This window comes from Podarcis vaucheri (assembly GCF_965113315.1).
Source record: "Podarcis vaucheri genome assembly, chromosome: 13".
NCBI classification, from domain to species: Eukaryota; Metazoa; Chordata; class Lepidosauria; order Squamata; family Lacertidae; genus Podarcis; species Podarcis vaucheri.
The window spans coordinates 30,328,862-30,348,165 of record NC_138751.1 but is presented as its reverse complement, the minus strand read 5'-3'; the positions used below and the strand labels follow the sequence as shown (position 1 = coordinate 30,348,165).

General features: G+C 47.0%; 2 protein-coding genes across 3 annotated transcripts in view; one reads left to right on the top strand and one right to left on the bottom strand.

The window, feature by feature from the left end:
- GJD3 (gap junction protein delta 3) overlaps positions 1-19,304 on the top strand; it is a 348,483-nt gene that overhangs the window by 168,780 nt on the left and 160,399 nt on the right. The gene's annotated exons all lie outside the window — the stretch shown is intronic.
- Positions 1-19,304, bottom strand: part of RARA (retinoic acid receptor alpha) — a 194,792-nt gene that overhangs the window by 152,478 nt on the left and 23,010 nt on the right. Inside the window, exon 1 of one of the 2 annotated variants that reach the window (XM_082197308.1) lies at positions 9,861-10,106. The exons of the other annotated variant lie outside the window; for it this stretch is intronic. The gene's annotated coding sequence lies outside the window, so the exon portion shown is untranslated. Of the gene's footprint in view, positions 1-9,860; positions 10,107-19,304 lie in introns of those variants that run through there. 2 annotated transcript variants of the gene reach the window in all.

Here is a 19,304-nt window from a genome sequence, read left to right as displayed (position 1 = left end):
CCTAGCTAACAGGACCAGTGGTCAGGGATGGTGGGAATTGTAGTCCCAAAACAGCTAGAGGGCCAAGTTTGGCCATCACTGCCCTAGGAGGTCACCTCTGCTAAATACTCTTTCTTGGGCTTCGAGCAAGTCATTCCACTCTTTCCACCCTCAGTCTGTAAAATGGGAACAGCTATGATCTCCCACAGGCAGGTTTCAAAGAACATAAAAGGGCTTTGAAAAATGCTATTTTTATATTTTAAAAAAATCTGCATTTAGAACTTGGTTGACACATGCTTGGAATTGTTTTGCAACAGGCTAAGTTAGAACAAGAAAATGGAAACTGTGTCAAGGAGAGATGTTGTTCCATTGTACCTTTCACAAACAAACAAACAAATGATGGGAGCTCAATGCTGCTCTTATGCAACTGAGCCCCCGTTACAGACACTTGTGTGATGTATTGTCTTAATATTTTTAACACAAAAGGGCATGCTGAAAGAAATGTCCTATGAATTATGGCTTCTTCTTCCTTTTTAGTTCAACCGAAGATGAAAATTGCTTGAATCAAAAATTACGACCTTATTGGACCGTGGGACTGCCCATCATGCTTTGACCATACTCTAATCCCACCTTCTCAACCTGGTGCTCTTTGTATGTTTTGGACCAGCATGGCCAGAGGGCACCAGGCTGTTCTAATCTGTCACCTTGCCCTATTGGGATGGATCCTTCAGGCAACTCAAATTTGGTCCATATTAACAAAACTGGGGTCACTTTTAATATGTGCATACATATATTTTTTGCACACCCACAGGGGGTTTCTCCGCTTGGGTGAGTGATGCATCATGTGACCCAGAAGCTTGCAGAACTCAGCTGGCAACCACAATGAGCTCAGCCACAGATTTCAGGGCTTCAAGAAATTGCGGAAGTTGCCACACAGCAGCTGGCTCACAAGTTCAATGCTAATGGGAAGGAGGCAGTATGTGGCCTGTCCCCCGAGTAGCGACCCACATAATTATGCGAACAGCGTTTCAGTGGGTCCTCATTATTCAGGACTGGCTATGGGGTGGGGATTGCTGTGAATGGTTGGATAAATTCCTCAGGTGCCAGGTGTGGTTTTGCACCTGGCAGGGTCCAACTGCGACAACGTGGAGCTCTGTTCTGTGGGTGGCAGGTTCGCAAATGGCTGGGCCCTCCAGCTTTCTTAAGCAGAAGAGCTTTACTTATTGCATTTTTATCCCACCTTTTTCTCCCAGAAAGTACAACACCATGAGGTAGATTAGGAGGCTGTGGCTGGCCCAAAGTTACTCAGTGAGTTTCATGACTGCCTGGGGATTTGAACCCTGCTCTCTCAGGTCCAAGTTGGACACTCTAACCACTACACCACACTGGCTTCCTACAGTAGTTCTGCTATGGGGCAGCTATATAAATTAAGTAGGTAAATAAATATGGAGAAAGCAAAATGCCACTAAAGAAGGATCTGAAATCTTTTCCTCACAGCCTGAACTTGTTTTATTCTGGATTGTTTAATTTGATGTTTTAATGTGTTGTAAACTGCTTTGAATTTCTTTAAAATATAAAGCGGCATAGAAATGAAATTAATAATAAATATCATGGGGGGGGCAGGGCCCAGACATTCTGTTGTGGCAACAGCAGCCTAGGTTTAAGGTGCCCTTTGGAGAATAGCTTCTATGAGTTTCTAACACTGCACCCAGCCCTTGAAGGAGCAGATGTCATTATGTGTTTCAGTTCAAAGATGTCTTCATTTGATTGATGCTCTTTTCCATAGAAGGAGAAGGAGGAAAAGGAGGAGGAGGAGGAGGAGGAGGAGGAGGAGGAGGAGGAGGAGGAGGAGAAGTAGTGGTGGCAGCCGCACCAGCCTCAGTCTGCCCTCACCCAGTCCCTTGGGTCAGCTTACTTCTGCTTCTCTGCTTCCTTCTCCTCAATCTCCGTGTTGTCCTTGCAGAACTCTGCAGGGAAGAGTAAGGGGACAAAACTAGAGTTCTCTGGCTCTGCTGGACATTGGCTCTGGCTCCCCCTATTGTTGGCCTCCAGGCATTCTGCCCCAATGGGCACCAACCACCACTGGCTTCCTCATGAAGGAACACTGTGTCATGATCCCCTACACTGGCAGAATGAAGAACAACAGCCTAGGTGGCCATGTTGCCCACTCTTCACATGGCAAGGCCTTTGGTGTAAATGTGGTCCAAGTCCAAGTCCGTTTCAAAGTTAAATAGCCTGAAGAAGGGAGAGCAGGAGGGGCCTTGAAGTTACCCATCAACAGTCAGCAACCAGTGAGTAGACCGAATTGGCTCATCACGGGCTTCCCTGCTGTGGTGAGATGCCCTGCATCTATATTTAAATTGTGGTACTTAGCTCTACATTATTTGATTTAGATTCACAGCCTAGATTTAATAGACTGCAAACTTAAGGGCCGGAACCACCTTAGTGTTGATTTTTGATTAAAAGGTAAGGTATAATGACACAAACAAACAAATTTGCACCCACATTAGCATATGCACACTCCAGGCAAATCCGTGTCCTCTTTTCTGTGTGTGTCTGTGTGTGACAAATTTCCTCTTTGTTGAGGCAGCGTTAAGTGGCCACCCTCCTAGACACGGGTTTCCTGTCTCAACGAGAACCAAGCCACAGACATTGTTTTGAGTGTGCCACTCAGACGGGCAAAGCCTCCCTCTGCCATTTTTTTAAAAAAAAATTACGGCACCTTTCGCCGTATCAGATTTCAGGGTGGTGTACAAAACATAAAAAATAAGCAATACAATAAAACACATTCACCAAAGTAAAAGCAGCCAATCAAACCTTTAAAAATAAAAAAAACTAGTAGCAATCCGACTGAAAATATTAAAATTCCTGTGTAAATAAAAAGGGATGTCTAAAAAATAACCATGCTAGGCAAATCTCATTAAGAAAAGTGCATTCCACAGGTGTGGGTATTTCTGTGCCCCCCTCCCCGCAAAAAGCCTTCATTGTTCTCTGTTGTTTCTTACCTCAAATGGGAGATGGGCTTCAGCAAATAATCTTATGAAACTGGCAGGTTGGCATGGGAGTAAAGTGCCTGCTAAACCAGGAACAGGGAAGATGTTGCTAGACTCCAATTCCCATCAGCCCCAGCCAGCAGGGCCAACGGTCAAGATATGACAGGAGCTGTAGTCCAACAACATATGGACGCCACCAGGTTCTGCACCCCTGTTCTGGAACCTCCCAAAGCTAAAGAAGAATTATTTCCCCTTACACTACACCCAAGCAGATGGAAGTGCCCAGAGGAACCTCACCACAAATCCCTATTTAAAGTCAGGGAAGCCCAACACATAGCTTATTCCTCTCACGGGTCCTACCTCATAGCTCTGCTCCTTACCTCACTGTTTACACTGCCTGCTCATTCATGGGGTATCCCCTTTCAGATCTGCATATGGGAGGAACAGAGTAGTAAAGGTGCTAAGAGACAGGGCTGTCTCTGGAACAAACTACAAACAGAGAGGAACTTAGGGGTTCAGTCCCATTGCCTCTGTATAGGAATTCTGGCTGACAGACAGCACCACCAGAAAGAGTCAGATTTCTGAATGCAAAACAGTGTCTCCCGGGACACAAGGAGTTCTGCATTGGCAGGCAGAGATAAGCAGGTGTTATTTTGTTTTGTTTCTATTGATTTATTATTACATTTATATGCCACCTTTTCTCCAAGGAGCGCAAGGTGTTGTGTACACAACAGCCCTGTGATTTAAGTTCAGCTGAGAGGCAGTGGCTGGCCCAAGGTCACCCAGTGGCCAAATGGGGATTTGAACCTTGGTCTCCCAGGTCCCAGCCAGACGCTCTAACCACTACACCACACTGCCTTTCAATTCTTAAATGCAGCAATAGCCACATCATATTACACACACACACAGAGAGAGAGAGAGAGAGAGAGAGTGGGATGTGGCAGGAGGGAACATCTGTTCAAGCGGGATCAAATAATAACCCAGTAGTACTTCATACAATGTCACGAAGAACTCTCACATGGCAAAAACAAACTTCATACAATGTCACGAAGACCTCCCACATGACAAAAACCAACCCCCACATATGAAGGCATTAACATGGGAATCTGTAGACACTTGCCCATGGACCTTCCTTCCAAAGGAGCCCAGGGAAGCAACCACACAGACAATAAAACACTTAAAACAACCACCATTCCAATCCAGATGCAGACTGGGAAAGATCTCTACTTAAAAGCATTGTTGGGAGAGGAAGGGTTTCAGAAGACGCCGAAAAGGCAACAGAGATGGCACTCATCTAATATTGAACAGGAGCGAATTCCCAAGGGAAGGTGCCACAACGCTGAAGGCCTGATTCCTATATTGTGCGGAACAGATATAGGTGATATCCTGATAAGATGGCACCTGCAAGGAGGCCCTTCACCTGCAGAGCACAGTGATCACAAAATACGACCAGGCTATAGGTGGACTTAGAATAAGACATGGGAAATCAAAGACTCAGTTCTCCACACCATGACAACACCCACTCTGGGGGAAAACACCTCGTCTCAGCCTAACCTGCCTTGTGACAAAGATAAGAGTATCACCTTGAGCTTCATGGAGGAAGGGCAGGGTTTAAACACCCACACACCAAAAATAATTCCAACAAATACAATCCTCATGGAGAAATAGCAGACATCTACAACTGGTTTTAAACCCCACTCCAACTAGCTCATATTGTAAGATCTGGTCCCACCCCCCTTAAGCTGGCAGGGCTGTAAGGCACAAGGAACATATTTGCATATGTGGTGGGGATGTAAATTTGTACACAAGTTCTGGAAGCAGGTTGTAACAGAGATTAGTATTATTGTTGACAAGCAGGTCACCTTGGACACTAAGTTGTGCCTCTTACCCATTTTTGACAGTGCCAATGCTGACTTTACTTCTCAATAATTAATTCTGTACCTGTTGTTTTCCGCTCGCCTAGTGATCTCTCAAGGGTGCGAGGACACATCTTGTTAGTCTATGGATCTATGGTTTCAAAAAAGTCATGTTCATTGCCATTTCTGAAAAAATCCTGACGAATAAAACATGTGCCAGCAGGGGGGTTGGCAGACCCCTCCGACTTTGCTTTTGCTTGGGGGCCCGTTTGTGATTTATATAACCAATATCAGTGAATTTGAGTTTATTTGGCAACATTCGTTATTATTTGGTATGTTTGGTACAAATGTGAACCTTGTATTTCACCAGAGAATATATTTTACACCACTTATTCTTTTTCAAGCTTTGTACAATTATTATTAAATTATGATATTGTAATTTTATTCTCCCTGCTTTTATGACTTCATTATTACCTTTAGCTTGGTGTTTTTGTCTGTTTGTTTGAATAAAAATTAGAAAAAGAGGGGAGGGGATAGAGATGCTGCACCCAGGAAGCCGGTGGCACATAAACAACCCCGCAAGTTGGGAAGCGTAGCTCTGTGAAGGGTAAACTATAGTTCCCAGGATTCTTTGCGGGGATGCAATGTACAGTGGTACCTCAGGTTACAACACCTCAGGTTACAGACTCCACTAACCCAGAAGTAGTACCTTGGGTGAAGAACTTTTACCTCAGGATGAGAACAGAAATCGTGCACTGGCGGCACAGCGGCAGCAGGAGGCCCCATTAGCTAAAGTGGTACCTCAGGTTAAGAATGGTTTCAGGTTAAGAACAGACCTCCAGAACAAATTAAGTTCATAACCAGAGGTACCACTGTACTTTAAATGTTAGCCGTATACGCAGCCCTATATGATCTTCTGGCATTGGGTCTTCTGGAAAGAAGTTGTGGACCTCTCTTCCCAATAATATCCTTTACACACAATCAAACTTGTCAGACAAGCAATAGGAAGTGTTTCTTCATACAGCGTATAATTAATTAGCTGATGGATTTTATTGCCACAACATACGAAGGCCACAAACTAACACGCCTTTTAGAAAAAGGAGGATTAGACAAAATCATGGAAGAAAGTGGCTTCTTCTATTTTCCTAGAGGACATTCCCAATTTGGTTTGTGTTTCTGCGCAGCCTGGGCAGGCTTGTATTTTCACTCTACTTCTATGCCTCCCGTGAAAACTGAAAATGGAACATCCAACTTTAGGAGCACTATTTCTCTGATTAAAAGGCATCAGGAACAAACAGGAATGGCCATCTCAGTCTTGCCTTCCTCGTGAGCTCCCTCGAGGAGTATCTGGCTATTAGCCACACCATTGGAAGCAAGAGTGCTTGACTCACTAGACGAACCTTTGATACCAGCCCACAAGGCTGTTTTGATGGCCTCATGTTCTTTGTTTGCCTTTATGGTATGAACCAAGTGCATAGCTGGCATAAATTGAGAGCATTTTACTCAAATGATCCCACAAGGTCACACAGCACAACACACAAGGAGCTGGTTTCTTTTGCAATCTCAGAAGGGATTATGAGGAAGTAAGCCCCACTGATTCGAAAGGCACTTGCTTCCCCACTGGGGTCTCGCATATTCAAGACAGCTAAATGCAGGTCCTTCCTTAGGAACTCAGGTGACAAATATGACTCTGAAGGTTTTCGTGCAATGTGCACTACTGTATTGGTACGTGTTTTATTTCAAACACCCCTTCAGCCATTTTCATTTAAAGAACGAAACACGAAAAAGCAAAATGTGTTGCTGTCTGGAGCAGAGATCCCTGAAACCTGGAAGATTACTGCTTTACTCTGTTCTACACACATGGGATAAAAAATACAGAACATACCATTTCAAACTTTTCTGGGTCCTATCGAACTATCTGAAAAGTAATAGAAAAGAAGGCTTTCTTTTTTTTAAGAGAACGGGATGAGGGAGGAATAGAACGAGCAGAACAACTCTCTATAAAGTAGTTTGTAGAATGTAGTGTAAAGCTACATTAGGAGGGACCTAAAGATGCAGTTTGAGTGCCACTTAGAATGTGGAAAGGAATGCCATGGACGGGGCAGAACTCGCATCCAGAACTCGCGTGGAAAAACCTCACGGGCACAAACAATAGGGTTTGGGTGTTGGCAGCAGACAATGGGAGGCCCTGAATTCCCAACATGCACCACAGAATGGGCAAAAAAACCCATTCACACATCAACCCTGGAGCTGGCCCAGTGATTCCCAACCCAATGAATGCCAATACGAGGGAGAGGTTAAAACTGGCATAGGCAAACTCCGGCCCTCCAGATGTTTGGGACTACAATTCCCATCATCCCTAACCACTGGTCCTGTTAGCTAGGGATGGTGGGAATTGTAGTCCTAAACATCTGGAGGGCCAGAGTTTGCCTATGTCTGAGTTAAAAGCAAAGAAAGGAAAGGAAAGGAAAGGAAAGGAAAGGAAAGGAAAGGAAAGGAAAGGAAGGAAGGAAGGAAGGAAGGAAGGAAGGAAGAAATGAAAGAAAGGAAAAGGGAGCAAATCCTCTCCAAACCCATCTCCCACCTTGGACAGAGCAAACTGGCATGCCTCATAGAAGTATTAATTCTTCAACCACTGGATCTGTCCCCTCTGCTCCCACCCACACCCCCCAAAAAGAAAGTCCCTCCACCTCAGGATTCTTCAGAAAGTGGTTAAGAATGCAAGGTGCCTTTGGTTCAGATCTCCAGACAGAATTTAGTAGGCAAGCTCCCGTTCTTCCTGCCTCCCATCTGCCACATAGGTACAAAACTGACTTTACAGGGCTGCTGCGAGGATCACGGAGATAATGGGTTTGAAGCACTTTGAACGCTCCAAAGCACTGCCTACGTCCTAAGCTTTATCATTATTAAGCTACTCAACGAAAGAAAGAAAAAACAAAGAAAGAGTGCGCAGGGCAAACGCAGCACGATTAGAACTTGGACTTCTCAAGGGACCAGGATGCGTTATTTAGTTGACAACCAAGTTGAGCAAAGTTCCAAGGCTGGCAGGAAAAAAATATATTTTTTTAAAGGCACAGGCATGTCCACACACTATGCATGGCTTTTCTTTTTCCTCCCGACTTTGAAGTCCTGCCAGCTGATAACTCATCTCAGTGGATGGCTGCTCCCCTTCTTAAGGGTTTACCTTTTCCTCGATGACAGCTAAGCACCCAACCAGAGTCTGGTTTCTTTCATTTCTTTAAAACAGAAAAGCAGCCAACTGGTACCAGCCTCAGGCTCACACCCTACCACGGAGCACATCAAGAAAACAAAGCACCACCCAGGCACCAAGGAAGCTATTCTTCACACCCTTTGCAAAAGCCACCTTGCGCGCTCTTTGTAGACCTGCACAATGCCACCCATCGGGCGCTAGATGCACACAAAAATTACTCCCCAACTGGCCACCAGGTCCCAAAGCAGCAACAGCAGCAGCAACACCACCGCAAGACTGGATCTCCCAAGCTATGGAGACTTGGGCACAAAAATGCAAGAGCCACGGCTCCAATTTCACACCCACAAGACTGCTCAGACTTTGCAAAAACACAGACCGAGTTGGAAACGTCCTCTTGAAAGCTAAGCCACGGTCTTGTTTTTCCACCCACAGGTCGACCAACCGCTGGCAGCTTTGCAAGGCGGATGCCGCTAGCTCTGCCGTCTTTTATTTGGACACCGAGATTCCCTGCAAAGGACAGGGACTGCCATCGTGCAGTTGAGGGAGGTGGCACAACGCAAGGCATTTCTTCCGACAGTTATCTTGAAATAAAGAGAAGGGGGGGGGCGGCGAAACTGAAGTGGTGGTTGGGTTTGCTGCCACCCCCCACCCCCGCCACCCACTAATAATATAAAGCGAACTGCAAAGCTGACTTCTGAAGGCACCAGAAGCGCCAACCACACCCACACGTGGCACACAGCACATATCAGCCTTTTCTTCCAAGCTCCAGAAAGAGAGAAAGATCCACACGGCTCACAGATTTTTTAAAAAAATGAATGTGCAGCAACCCGTTCAAAGACTTCTTCCCCCCTCTAAAAAAAGAAAAAAAGCAACCTTAAATGGGAGATGCTGCAAAAGCATTTAGTGATGAGAAAGTCAGGAAGAACCATCAGCCCCCTAAACCCTGGGATGCCTCTTTGACCAGAGCATGGGGTGTCCCCCCCCCTCTACATTTACACATGAGACGTTTCTTCCAGAAAGTAAGTCAAAGTAGGAGAGACGGAAATAGAAAATGGGTGGGGGGGATAGGGGTGCATTTCTAGAAGAACGTGGGGCTTTATAGGATCAGAGGGAAACCTCTTCCCTTCCACCCTTGTCGCAGGCGGTGGCGTTGGGGAGGGGGGAGCGGACAGCCCCAGTGACAGCTGGCCAGAGCTACTGGAAGCAACAGTTGGTTTTATTAAGCAGCCTCATGGAGAGAAGGATGGGGGTGTGTGGAACTGAAATTGAAGAATTCACACACACACACACACCTCAAAACGGCACCCCGAAATATCAGGCCCGCAGCTTTGCTCACCAAATTATGGCAGCAATTCCGGATTTAGCAACTTGCGCCAGAAGGGTGCCCCTTAAAAATTACTTTGGGGAGCGCATCCGATTTCAGCGCAACGGCTGCAGTTCAGAGGGGTGACGCGAGGATGGGAGATGTCATTGGCGAGGGAGGGGGGTGCCAGGGGACGGGGAAAGAGAGAAAGACGGGCGATCCTCTCCGAATCAAAACACAACTTTGGGAAAGGAGGAGGAGGGAGGAGGAGGAAAGCGGCTGGGGTTTTGCAGTGTAATCCTAGACTTCGATCGGAATCTAGCAGGAACCAAACAAGCCCAAAAAGAAAGAAAGAAAGAAAAGAGAGACACGGACAGACTCCCTGCCCCCTCTCGCAACTTAACGCGCATAAAAGAAAACGCAAGCAAGCCTCCTTTTTACGCCCACCGTCTCCCAAACACACCCCGAGCAAAGTTTGCCAAAGAAAGGGAGGCGGGTATTCACGCTGGATCTCTTACCTGGAAGCAGGTCTCCTTTTTCCCCCTCCCCTCGGTCGTCTTCTCGGCTTCTAGGACGCGCACGAAACTCTCCACCGACCCCCCTCTTTTGCGCGCGATAGACTCAGAAGCGAAGCCTTCCTTCCCGCGAAGACCAGGAAAGACAGGCAACCCTGCGCGTCCAGCTTTGCAAAGTCGCACCGAACTGCTTGCTCGACTTGCTTGCTAGCCCTGCTCGTGCGGGGACTGGGACGGAGCAGCGGGGGGAGGAGGAAGGGGAGGAGGCAATGGAACGTTGTGCTGGCCAGGGCGCGCGCCCCGGCGCTCAGCAGCCATTAAAGCCAGTCATGTGCTTGGGTGAAACTTTACACTGGAGCGCGGGGCTGAAGGATGGGGCGGGGAGGGGAGGGGGATAGGAGACCGAGGGGGGAGGAGACCGAGGGGGCCCGGGCCACGCCTATTTACATTTCCCCAGCCAATGGCGCTGCTGCGGGAGACGGGAGGGAGGAGAATGCGGGGGGGGGGCGGGGTAGGGTGGAAGAGCTGCCCTTGGCGGTTCAGGAGAAGTAACCCTTTGAAGTGTCTCCGGCTTTGTTGGGAGACGGGGAGGGAGGGGGGAGCGGAACTTTCAGCCGAGACTGGCGGCGCTTACTCGGAAGCAACACTCGCGGGCTTCCGCGGAACTGGCTTCCGAAGGCTGCAATGCATCCCCACAGCTGGGGCGCACGGTGCAAGCCTTGCCCGCGTCTGTTCAGAAGTCAGCAGCGGGGCTAATTCATGTAACGTGGCTGGGTGGGGATTTGCAGAATCGCTGCCCTGATTCGCGAGGAGGTATGGATAGGATCTCTCGAGGATCGCCGCAGCGCAGCCCTGTGCACTGCGCCTTTAACTCCCAGGGAAAGCGCGCAGAAGGAAGGAGTTGCAACTTCTGGAAAGGGAGCGCAACATTTCTAAAGAGCGGGGTGCCGGGGAAGGTGGCGGGCAGCTGTTAAAAGGCTGAGCTGTGAGCCAGATAACTGTCCCATTCACATCTCCCGCCTCTGTCCCAGCCTTTCTGTCCCAACATGGGGTGTGGGGTGGGAATAACAACAGCCCTGGCTTACTTTGCAGGATGAATGAGACCGTTTTTGGAAGATAAACGTGCTGTTATTATCACCAGCATGGAGGCTGCGTATGAGACACCCTCTGACCTGGGCTGTCTCCCTTAACCCAATCTGTGATTGAACGATGGGGCGGCAAGAGTGATGGATTTGAATGTGGAAGGACTACGACCGAGTCCCATCTCTGCTATGGACTCCCTGTGTAGGCTGGAGGAAATCCCTCTTTCAGCATCCATTTCCCCTCCCTGTAAAACAAGGAGCAACTTTTCCACCCAGGAATGTTTTGAATAATTAAATTCATGTTGCTCTATTGTATGGGTAGGCAAACTAAGGCCCGGGGGCCGGATCCGGGCCAGTCGCCTTTTAAATCCGGCCCGCGGATGGACCAGGAATCAGCATGTTTTTACATGAGTAGAATGTGTCCTTTACTTTAAAACGTATCTCTGGGTTATTTGTGGGGCATAAGAATTCGTTCATCCCCCCCCCAAATATAGTTCAGCCCCCCACAAGGTCTGAGGCACAGTGGACCGGCCCCCTGCTGAAAACGTTTGGTGACCCCTGCTCTATGACGTTAAACAAGCTATAAAAGTGAGAAATAGCCACCATGGTATATGCCCTCTGGCAAAGGTGGCTAACCTGTGCCCTTCCAGATGTTGCTGGACTCCAAACTCCCACCAGCTCCAGCCATCCTTAGCGTCTGGAGGTACAGCAGGTAAGTCACCTGTGCGGCACTGGTAATGAGGAAGTGCACATGCTCTCTGCACTTTTTGCGCTGCTTCTGCATGTTCTGATACTGACAGCAAAATCCTATACATGCCTACATGAAACGGAAGCCCCATGGAGCTCAACTGGTCTTATTCCATGAGGACAGGACTTCAGCCTGAGGGTGGCTTTTCTTTAAAAAGGAAAATTGTAAGGTTCCACAGCAGAGCCTTGCTTTGGATTAGGCTGCAAAGGGAACCATAGAGTTGGAAGGGATTCCAAAGGTCATCTAGTCTAACCCAGGAATCTTTTGTCCAACATGGGACTCGAACACACAACCCTGAGATTAAAGAGTCTCAGGCTCTACCAACTGAGCTATATGCAATCCTGGAAAGCGAGGTACCTGTGAATGGCATGTGTATGAGCTGTTTGGGGAGAAGCACAGATAATGCATTTGTAGAAGAAGAAGAAAAAAATCAAATTGCCAAACAAAAGAGTGGTTAGGGTGTTGGGCTGGGGCCTGGGAGACCAGGGTTCAAATCCCCCACCCAGCCATGAAGCTTTCTGGGGCAGCCACAATCTCTCAGCCCAACCTACCTTGAAAGATAAAAAGGAGTGACTGTGTATGCCACCTTGAATTCCTTTGGAGGAAAGGTGGGGCATAAATATAATAATAATAATAATAATAATAATAATAATAATAATAGCATGGAAAAAATCAAATCCAGCAGTAAAAATAACCAAAACATTACTCCAACAAAGTGCACACAAGCTTTAAATAAAAGATCCAACTATATTGGTTATTTTGTCCAAGGTAGTAATTGAAGGGAAGGCTGAACTTTGAAATGAGTTTCTATTAAAGGAACAATGAATCTAAAAGCCCAGCTCTACTAAAGCCACATGTCTGCAGAGCAGGTACCTGTTCTCTATCCCCCGTTCACTGGGTAACAGCTGTGGGCTCGCAATCGTGCAGGGACATCAAAATGAATTCAATTAAGTCCAGTTGAGGTCATGGTGCCCAGGCTTAAAATCCACGTGGCGTCTTTTTCTCAGAGAACTCCAACAGTTTATTTTAAGCATTCATTTCTCTGCAGCCCAAGAAGTTAAGGCTCTTACACTAGAGATGGCAGACTTCAGTCTTAGGTGGTCCACATGCTTTGTTTCTTTAAAAATAAAATCCCCAAGATTGGTTTTTAATTTACAAAGCAAGAGTGCATACTCAGAATCTCTTCACACTTTAAGACATAATTAATTTGTGTTAACACGATCCTGAATTATGCACACATTTAAGAAAAAGTGTCTTGCAGACGAAAATCCACTCAGCCCAGCGTAGTGTGGGGTTTTTTTGACAGAATCCCAAACAACCAGCAAGTCCCTAGGTATCTACCAGAAACTTGTCAGAGATGCCCATCTCTGCTTACCCAAAATTCCTAACCTGTATGTCAAGGGATGCTGCTGTGCCGTGAGGAGCTGCCAGTATACCACAAGTTGATTAATCAATTAATTGCAAGCTTCTGTGAACTGAAACATTCATCCCAGAGTTGTGGGTTCCAGTCCCACGTTGGACAAAAGATTCCTGCATTGAACCAAATGGCCCTCGTAGTCCCTTCCAACTCTACATTTCTATGATTCCATGATACACAGAGGATGTTGCCTGGTGCATCTACATCATTTATTGCTCTAGTGTTGACTCCATCCAATCAGCTTCCACTTGAGAGCAAGAAATTCTGCCACATCTCTCTGCACTATATTGATCAGTTCGGTCATTTGCAATGAGTAGACGGAGCCAGACTCCCTGAGCTCACAGAACGCTGCCCATTGGACATCTGTATCAAGTCAATTCATCTGTATCAATATGGCCAAAAAAGGGGTCCTCACCACTCCTCTAAAAATGAAATTTTATCAGATATAGGAGAGAACCATACCTAGCTCTCAAAGTTGTGGAAATGCTTACATTATTGAGATTGCCAGGTCACCTGATGCTCAGACTCTCATGGGACAGAGCCTGGGAGCAAAGCAGTTGAAGAAGAAGAGTTTGGATTTGATATCCCACTTTATCACCACCCAAAGGAGTCTCAAAGCGGCTAACATTCTCCTTTCCCTTCCTCCCCCACAACAAACACTCTGTGAGGTGAGTGGGGCTGAGAGACTTCAGAGAAGTGTGACTAGCCCAAGGTCACCCAGCAGCTGCATGTGGAAGAGTGGGGAAGCGAACCCAGTTCACCAGATTACCAGTCCACCGCTCTGAACCACTACACTACACTGGCTCTCTAGTCACAGTGTCACAGAACAGAGGCTTATGGGGACAGAGGATGATCAGCGCTGGATTTCGGGCGGTTCCCCCCATACAGGATTCAGCCCCTGAGGGAGCCTGAGGATCCCTACCGCTGGGGTAGAGTCTAGCTTTGCCTAATGACCCATTGTTGGGCCTGATAAACACGGGAGCAGAATGAACAGCAGAATCTCTTGAACCAGGCAGAAAATAAGACTTGCTCTCAAAGGTAGTCTCTTTTTTTCTCCTCCAACACAATGTTCCAGGAATGAGCACTGACGCAACTAAGCTCGAAATTATATCCTCATTTAAAAAAAAAAGTTTAGATACCAACCTTTTGGGGCCTAAAGGTAACCTAATTAGGATCCCGCAAAATGGGAATAATCCCAGGATCAGAACCAAAAGCATTGTTTTTCCTTTTTTTAAAAAAAGAACTGTATGTATGGGAAATCAATTTTGTTGGGTCTTTAGCTCTGAAGCTATCCCAAAGCCAAGACTTAGCTTGCACTAAGGGGTGGGTCTGGCTGTCCTTGCCAGAAGCAGAAGAAAACTGTCTGCACAAGGAGCAACTCCCCCGCCCAATCAAAACTCCAGTTACACACACACACACTATGGCAAAGGCTGCATTTTCCTTTGCCAAGCTCTTTGCTGTCCATTTATATTAATTGCCAGAAAGGGACCGGAAACGGATCTGAGGGGGAGGAGAAGCAGGAGGGGGAAGTCTCTCCCCCCCCCCTTCAATCCAGGCCTGATTTATGGCCTGGAGTCCCAGGCGGGAGTTTCTGGGCGTCAAGATGGGGAGGGTGGGGAGGGAGAGAGAGAGAGAGAGAGAGAGAGAGAGAGAGAGGAAACAGAGATGAGATGGTCTGAAATGGTCATCTTGCATCTTGATGAGGAACAGCAATGCTTTTCCAGGATTGGGGAGGGGAGCGTTTTGCTAGATCCATTTGGCTCCTGTGGCCAGCAAACCGGAGTGGGTCTGCCTGCATTACAGGGATGGGGTCTGGGAGCTAGGATTCCTAGGTTTTATTTCCCCCTGCTCCCCCTCCCCAGTTCTGGAAAGGAATTCAGGTCTAGCGTAATGGTTTTTCGGAGCACACAACAGGAGTCGCTAGGGAGGCACAGATCTTTGCCAGGAAAGGCGCAAGACCCTTGCCAAGGTGTGTCTTGATCCAACTAGGAGGCAGCGACAACCCATATATCCCTATGTGTTCAAGGCAAGACAGATGGGGTGGGGGGCTGGGCCCTCCAACCTCTGTGCTACGTGTTAGTGCTGGGTAGCTAATGGGGGAACCCCTCTATTCCCCTTTATAAGACTTGTTCACTCTACAAAGACCCTTCAAAGCAAACTGTGCGTTCATGCAACCCTACTCTTTCCTCTTCCCCTTGGATGAACACACAGCTGTGCCCTCCTTTACCTCTCATGCCCCACTAAGGCAGGAACAAGAAGAACGCTACGCAACCGCCATGATTCTTGCAGCTGGCTGCTTTTCCTTCCTCTGGTTGCAGCTAATACACTATCTGAATTGCCTTTCCATATACTTTGCTCTAGGTTTCTGGCCAAATTCAGCTCAAGGGGTGGCACGCAAGAGCCTTGGACAGTATTCGTTGACCAGCAAAGTTCACCATGGCAAATTGTGACAACTCTGGACACTAGGAAGGCTTGAGCAGCACATGGCTAAGAAGCAGGACTTACTTGTCCACTTGGCCCTCTGACACTGACTTAGTGTGAGTTCCTCAAAACCTATTCCCCCTTCGAGATATTGATCAGAGTATATTTAAAATGAGGAGTGGGAAGGGAAGAAATGGTGGGTCATTTGCTAAGGAATGGTCATGTGTTAAAACCCAAAGGCAACCTTTTTTTAAAAAAAAACCTCTTGCCCATCCTCTTGCTATTAAAGATACAGCATTCATATATTCTGAATATTATTTTTGCAATCTAGGATGAGCGCTTAAGTTCAGATCTCCAGTTCTAAAGGGACCAGGCGCTTATCAGACCAACATGTGCTTTCTCTCAAACCATGCAAAGTGTGCTTTCACATGACCTAACTCACCATGCTTGCAGAACCTGAAATTATTATTGTAAAGAAGCAGTGGTGTAACAAGGGGGAAAACTTTTTGTGTGTGGCGGTGCAGGGTGGCGGGAGCACACAGACAAGGAAACACGGTATGTAGCCACACGGGTCTCAATATGTCTGATTCCCCTTTGAGAGCAAATGCGTCTCTATAAGCATGAGATCAGGACTGCGGTTCCACTTTTCTGCAGGTGAAATTCTGAAGTCTGCACACCCTAGAACAGACTTCAGATTTGGCACAAAACTCTCCAAACCCAGAAATCGCAGCAAACAGGTTCAAATGGCTTCAGCGGCCACTGCAATAGCCATGCTCTCAAATTATGGATCTCTCACTGCTCAAAGGCAGATGCACCAGCTTATCTAACAGAGGGGCATGGGCCATTTTAATCTAGCCTTTTAAATGTATTTTAATCATCCTCTTAGCAACCCTCCAAATCCTTCTAGGATCGTATCCAGTATTAAGACTGTAGAGTACAATTTCTGAATCTACTCCTCCCTGAAGGCATAGTGTCCCTATTGTTAATTTAACCCCCCGGTGCATACTTACTGCACCCAATACTGATCTGCCCCGCTTCAACTTCTTCCCTCTTGCTTGGTTTCGCGATCCGTTTCTCGCCCCACAAGCAACTGGATCCCGGCAGAATGATCCACTCTTCCCTCAGCCAATTCAAAGACCCTGCTAACCCACCCCACCCCACCCCTACAAGCTGGGTTGTCAGTCTTGATGGAGCCCAGCCTTCAAGTTCCTTCCCCAACGAAGCTAGGGGAGAGTGGCAGATTTATCTTTTCCTACAAAGCAAGGGGCCTCCGGGACCCTTTGAAGCCAGCAGAGGGGCCCAGGCAGAGGGCAGCTGGCTGGAGAGCAGAGCCTGTTGGAACACACACACCACCACCCCACGCTGACGCTGCCCCCACCACCACCACCACCACACGCCCTCCCCATCCAGATCACAAAGAATTCCTGCCTTCAGAAAGCCCTTGTTTTATATTTGAGTAACTACCACTCCGACCCCCTGCCGAAAACAATAAGAATGAAAAATATTTTTTTGAAGAACAACCACAGTAAGAACGGCTTGTCTTCTTCTTCTTCTTCATGCACCCACAAGAGGGAAAAGAGCAGTCTTGGAGCAGAAGAGGACTCTTTGCTCACCATCAGCCTCTGGAAAGGCGAATGCTGATGCCCATCAGCCCCATACCTTTTAACACACTATGCTGTCCTCTGCTGCAAAAGCACTTCATTCCTGGCTCTCGCTCCTCCTAAGCCTTCATACTGAAGCTCTCACTTAGCATGTCCCTTGCCTCTTCCACCCTGTAATTGCTCTCCTACTCCCAATCAGTCTGGTCAAGAAGCAAGGTAAGAGGGTTGATCTGCTGTTGTGAATGTTTACAGCAGTTCTGCAAATAAGGCCATGGACTTTACTAGCCCAAGATGGACTTTACTTGCAAATTAAGTCCATAAACTTTACTGGCCCAGCCCACAAACCTTACCAGCCTACTACGCGATCTGCCTGGAAGAAGAATTGAACCAAATCTCTTCCACTCTAGAAAAGATTCCCTGCCCGGTCACCTCCTTTTGCACTAGGCTTTTACTCTGGAATATTCACTCTTCATTTACTCACACTTTTTACAACCTGTACCAGTCAATTTAAAAAAGAATGGAATGGTAGCCTGGCATCTGCCTGACATTTATTTATGTAAATAAACTGAGCGCTACTCTTCATTTTTTGTTTTTGCTTTAAACCTTTTCTCACGTGTGCAGTGACATTTTGTGTGATTGAGCCTATAGCCACTTCAGGAAACGGTTAAGTACTTTTTAAGTAGTGTTTTAAATCTCTCTTAATTTGCACTAAAATGCTTTTTCACCTACATTAAAGATATCGTAAGGTGTTTTTGCAATAGCACACTTGAATTAATAGCATTTTAGTGCAAATTTTAAAGCGGATAGCCTGATAAGTCCTTACACCAGTCTATTGTCCCACCCTGCCTGAAGTCGTCAACTATTGTCCCTCTGCCTAAAAAATCCACAATCAGTAGTTTGAATGACTACAGACCAGTTGCACTGACTCCAATCATCATGAAGTGTTTTGAGAAACTGGTGCGCCGTCATATTATTTCCTGTCTTCCATCAACTTTTGACAACTACCAGTTTGCATACAGGGCAAATAGATCCACAGAAGACGCTATCACCACCACTCTCCATGCTGCTCTGTCCCATCTGGAGCGACCGGGGAATTATGTGAGGCTGCTGTTTGTGGATTTTAGCTCTGCTTTTAACACTATCCTCCCCCATAGACTGGTGTCCAAGCTAGAGATGATTGGACTCCCCAACTCCACCTGTCTCTGGGTTTTGGATTTTTTTGTCAGAACGTTCTCAGAGGGTTAGAGTAGGGTCACATGTGTCCACAGCCCTTAGCCTTAACACCGGCTCACCACAGGGTTGCGTGTTGAGTCCCCTGCTCTATGCTCTCTATACGTATGACTGTACAGCCATCTACTCCAGCAACAAAATCATCAAGTTTGCTGATGATACTACGGTGGTGGGGCTCATTTCAGGAGGGGATGAGTCCGCCTATCGGGACGAGGTGGAGCGGCTCTGTGTTTGGTGTGGGGAGAACAATCTGGCTCTTAATACGGCTAAGACCAAGGAATTGGTGGTGGATTACAGGAAGAAAAAGGCGGACATTCAGCCCTTGTATATCAACGGGGAACGGGTGGAGAGGGTGGCGGAATTCAGGTTTTTGGGAGTGACTATGGATCAGGGCATGACTTGGAGCACAAATACCACTGCTCTGGTGAAGAAGGCCCAGCAGAGAATTTATTTCCTCAGGCTTTTAAAAAAGAACAATCTGAGTGAGAGACTGCTGGTGTCCTTCTACCGAGGCTCCATAGAGAGCATACTTACATACTGTATTTGTGCTTGGTTCTCCAGTTGTACAGCTAGGGAGAGGAAGGTGCTCCAGAAGGTCATAACCACAGCCCAAAGGATTATTGGTCACCCTCTCCCACCTTTGGAAGAACTGTACGGTTCCCGTTGCCTTAGGAAAGCAAACAACATCCTGCAGGATCCATCTCACCCGGGATACAGTCTGTTTGCACTACTGCCTTCTGGCAGGAGGTATAGAAACATCAAGTCAAGGACAAATAGACTGAAAAACAGTTTCTATCCAAGAGCTGTGGCCTTTTTGAATGCTGTAACTCGATAGTGAGACCTGGGAGTTTGATGGGTGTGGGTGTGGGTGTGGTTGGAAGGTGGGTTGTTTGGTTGTTGCTGTTGTTTTGCTTTTGTTGTTTTTAAGGGATGGCATCCAATTTCGTT